The following is a 5,287-nucleotide window of genomic DNA, read 5'->3' as shown; positions in this document are numbered from 1 at the left end:
TCCTTACATCCTCACATTTAAGACGTCTATATTCACAGTTCAAAATTGAGTCCAAAATTAAATTTTTTCATTTTCAATGTGTTGTCATCAAAATTCAAGATGTACATCAAAGTTATTTGTTATTATTTTATCTCAAAGGAACAATGAAGAGAATGCCAAGAAGTAAGATAATGTTTTTCCTCTGGGTAACTACACAGTAGGAGGAAAGATCTGCCTTATATTTTTCCCTCTGAAGTATCACAAACACAAACAAACAATGAGTTAATGTCTCCAGTGATGGTGCAGAAAGGGTGATAATCACACACTACTTTATTCCCAAATCACTTTATATGTATGTTTGGAGTTAGATAAACTGGCAAGAGGAAGAGTCAAAAATTCCTCAGTCCCTGTCTGGCTGGTGTCAGCACACGTCTTCTGAGCTGGTAAATTCCCTAAATGCTTTAAGCTCAGTTATAGCAGAGCCGAGTACAGTGCCAACAGGGATTTGAGCTTTCATGTTTTTTTTTCTCTGGACACATCACATAGAACCTTCCTAGCATCAGAAACATTTTTTGTGTGTCAAACTTAACTTAAATGTATCTGCTTTAACACTGAACTCTGTCACTTGGAACACCTTTTGTCAACACACCATTTGTTTTGGATCTCCTCTCATCACTCCTTTAAGTAGGTTAATTACACTCATTTTAAAACTTGCAATTGAGAACATAAGTTCCTCTTCCTCATTCTTTGTTTAAAACCATGCATGAGCCTTTTCCTACACAGACTTGTGTTTGTAAAGGAAGAATGGCACTTAGAATAATACACACGTGACACGTCTGTGGAAATTATGGGGAGGACAGCGGGTCTGTAGGCCACTTTTCAATAGATAGATAGACATTAAATTGCCAGCTATATAAAAATGTCCTTTTGTATTATAGTCCTTTATAAAGTTTGAAAACTTTGGATCCCTTCTCCTTATTCTAACAGTGGTTTGAGACGATGTACCTTGGAAGTCAAAACGTATTTGACAGCTTTTTAAGTCACAACTAAAACTATATTTACATTTAAACCAATTATTTGTTATTCCATCACCACATCCATTAATTGGCCCAGATGTTAGGTTTGATGGTGAACCACTCAGTGCTTGTAGCAGATCTCAGCAGTAGCAGATAAAAGATTAGATGCAAGCGTATATACCTTTTAATGGATTTACTTTGTCTCAAACTGAGCGAATAGTGAAGAAACAATGACTTACTTTAATAGATTTTTTTTTTGTCCTGCTTCATTTGGAATTACAAATTTGTTTTGCTGGCCAGCTGCTTTTCTCCTAAAAAGCTCTCACTTGAACTGAATCCCCTGTGAATTACACCAGAGGATGTTCAAAAGTACATGGAGGGAACAAAGCCAGGAGCCCAACTGGCACAGGCATCAGGGCCAAGTTTAGCAGACACCAACTGACACATCTGCCTCTCAACACCTGAGAGGCTGTTCACTGAGGGCCACGTGTTCATCAGCATCGCAGATTCAAGTTCTATCTATATCCACTCATGATTGTTAAGCTTGCAAGCAAGCTCTGCCCGTGTCTTTCAAAAGTTTGTTACATGTTCATTGATAGATATTTTTAACTGAATAAGACCATAAGACTTCACACTTTTCAAATTTGTCGTATTAATCTATAGAATATCTATATATTTCTCTTTTGTTGATTAAGAAGATACTGTCAAATGTTTTTCTTTAGTCTTTAAAGGTAACATATTATGAGACAATATTATTGTCTGTCCTTTGGAGCATATTTATATACAGTGATACATTGTGTCACAGTGTGTGGATGCAAAACAATTTTCTACAGCTAAACTCAGACAAAACTGAAATTATTGTCTGTGGCTCACAGAAACAAAGAGAAAGTGTTATCAGCCACCTTGAGACTCTCTCTCTAAAACCTAATAGTCAGGTTAGAAATATAGGGGTAATATTGGACTCAGACCTGAACTTCAACAGCCACATTAGATCAATAACATCAGCAGCTTTTTACCACCTAAAAAACATTGCCAGAATCAAAGGAATAGCGTCTAAACCATGTGAGGCTGTGTTTCAGTTTTATGCTCCTAAAATCTGGAACAGTCTTCCAGAAGATGTGAGACTGGCCTCAACTGGTCAAATCCAGGCTGAAAACAGTTCTATTTAGCTGTGCATTTTTATGTTTTAATGATCTTATTCGCCTTTTTGTGATTTTATGTATTCTGCCCTGGTGCAGGTATATAGTCTCCGACTGCTTTAATTTGAAGATGTTAGGCAGAGATTGGCCTGATAAAACCCAGAGTAGGCATAAAACACAGACGATAGTAGATAACCACATAGCCCGTTATTAAATAAAATATCATTTACTTCAGTCTTCTCAGAGATTAAAGTGTGAGTGGTTTTACATAACAAAATCTGTCTCATCCACATGATAGGGCAACCTGATCGCTGTGGTTAACATCAGGCCAGCTGCTACAAACAGCTGCTCCACTGAAACAGATGTCCACACACATTGCTACACCAACTCCAACCGTCCAGGAAATCTGCCAGTGCTGACTCTGTAAAATGGGTTTATATCCCGATTGCTGCACACATATTTCCTTAGTAGTATCAGACCTCTGCTGGGTGTTAATACTGGCTTTTTCAGTGAAATTCTTCTATTTCCAGCAATTAATCACTTGCCAAAGCCCAGCACATCGTACAAACTCTCTGTAAAGAACCAAGAGCAGCAGCTTGCCTTTAAAAATGGAAATATCGATGAAATAATAATAATAAATTGAAGATCTATTAATAAGTGAGAGGCATTGCATATGAAGCACCTCAGTCCTGCAGAAAGCCACGTTTCCCTACTCTTTCTCTGATATGTGCTCTCACTCCTATTCCCCACAGGAGGTTTATTCATCATGTCCTCTTTACGGTGCTGCTTGGATTAGACAAGCTCCCCTGCTCAAAAATAACAACAAGCAGTGATTTTTTGATTTTCAATATCACTGCTGGACAAAAACACAAACTCAGTATATGAAATAATGAAGCTGCCCACCAAGAATGAATCAGTTTAATAAGCAAAATAAATGAAAAAAAAAGAAATTAAGATCCATAAGTCTGTCAAAAAAACCATTTAGAAATACATGGTTCTGTATTCAGTGGCTGATCAGCTGAGTCATATTTTGACTTTCAGTTCGGACTTATTATACAAATGTCCTTGCTTGAGGATATAAGTGTCCAGAAACAGTTCAGTTTCAGATGTGACTGTCTGTGCAAACACATTCTCAGGCAGTGTTTAAATTTAGTTGACAAAGATTTGGGGTCATGAACTTGCAGAAGAAGACTGTGATATGCAGTGCAGAAGGCTGAGCTCAGTGTCAACTGGAAAACAAACACAAGGATGTAAAATAAGAAGATACAAGTAAAAATCTTGCCCCTGCCTTTTTTCCCCAAATGGTTGAAGAACATTTTACCATTTAGATTTAGCTCTTTAAGAACACAGTCTCAAGACAATGTTTCAGTTAGAGGCTCAGAAATGGTAGAGTGTCTACAATTTCCTGACTAAAACTTATGATGCTGAAGTGATTGATGATGTAGACTCTCATGATAATATTCAACTGGTGACTTCCACAAGACATTTGTAAAGAGGGGTTGGTGACTGGCATCAATAAGGGGACTGATAAGTGACAGATTGCTAGATCATTTCCCATCCTGCATGGTTGCCCACAGTCCTTTCACTTTTCCGTTTCCCTTCCACTTTTGATTCATTACTTTCTGCTTCACTCTCAGGGACAAGAGGTAACGGGATTATAAAAACTGATATAAGGACTAGTTCTTTATGCTCAAAAATACATGGTTTGGCCTTGAAAAAGTCCCTTTTTACTTCTTACGTATTTGACTTATGGTCCCTGTCCAATGACTCTGGTGATCTGTTGCCATCTGAACATTTTTAACCCTGAAATATGAAACCACAACATCTTCCACCTGTGAACACATTTCTTGTTTTCTGGTGAGACTGGGCTGGTTTTTATTTTGAGAAAGTTTCGACATTTTCTTCACTTCTCAACACATAAATGGAAGCACCTTCTCTTTTACTCTTGGCTGCTCATCACCCATCAACCATAGAGCTTAAATACAACTGAACTTCTTGAAGGTTACTGGTGAGTAGATTTTCTCAGAGGTGATGATTAATATGCTGTCTATGTTTCATACCTCTATGCCTTTTGTAGCTTTTTTGAGCTAGTCCACTTACCAACACATGCATTTATTGCTGTGATGAAGAAAGCAAATGATAAATTATCCATGGTCTTACTTCTTTAGATATTTGTATACTTGAGGTTTTGATCCCACTGACATGTGGTACCGCTTGTACAGAAGATTTTATATCAAATCAGAACAAATCAGAAAAAATGTTATTTTTTTATTCATGGTGTCAATATTTAATCTAAGTAACAGTCCACATTATTGTGCAGTGGAGTTAATCTTTTTGAAAATTCTTATGCGTCAGAGATGTGTCTGATTCATCCTGCGAGCAGCACGACAACTTTCAAACATATTCATAAAAATGCTTCTCAGTCAAAAGAGGAGCAAGGAGATGCTCCAGCCCTTACAGAACCCTGCTTTTCATGGAGTCGGTCTGGGATTACATGAAAAGCTGAAGATGCTAAGATCGACTATGTCTACATTCACAGCAAGATTCCAACTACTTAAGTTTATTGTAAAGAAGACATCATTCCAATTATTTACACAATCTCCAGAAAAGACATCCCGGAAAAGACCAAAATCCTAATTAAAACTCCACCCACATCACATCCCCCTATGCCATTGCAATGTTTGCTTCAATCCACAACCTGCCATATCCCTCAAAACGCTGAGCATCCCTTCTGGGTTTTGCTTCCCCCACAGCTATTCAGTTGTGCCCTGAAGCTGCTGGAGCTTAAGGCATGTGACAGTGTGTCACAAGACATTATGAATACTCCAGTAGGATGTAATAGTTTTATTGATGTATAAACAAATCTACATAATGCAGCTATGATTAGCATACCATTACCATTTGTTAATTCTATTATTGTTTACTCTGAACATTATGGCTGCGGCAGCTCCCTTATATTTAAGCTTAAGCTGACAATAAAAACTTTCAATGGTTGTTTGGTTTTAGGGGGTGTTGGGGGTTCTTGACTTGCAGTGCCATGTACCTTTTATCTACATTTCATTAGAAACAACAGACCTGTCCCGCTTCTCATTCACTTTAAGGTTTGTGCCTGCTGTCGTACTGCTTTGTGTTTGATACTCAGCGAACAAACTG

This window comes from Leuresthes tenuis, unplaced genomic scaffold (genome assembly GCF_036924035.1).
Source record: "Leuresthes tenuis unplaced genomic scaffold, fLeuTen1.0.hap1 SCAF_6, whole genome shotgun sequence".
Classification (NCBI taxonomy): Eukaryota; Metazoa; Chordata; class Actinopteri; order Atheriniformes; family Atherinopsidae; genus Leuresthes; species Leuresthes tenuis.
The sequence above is the reverse complement of the archived record's forward strand: the minus strand, read 5'-3'. Positions refer to the sequence as shown.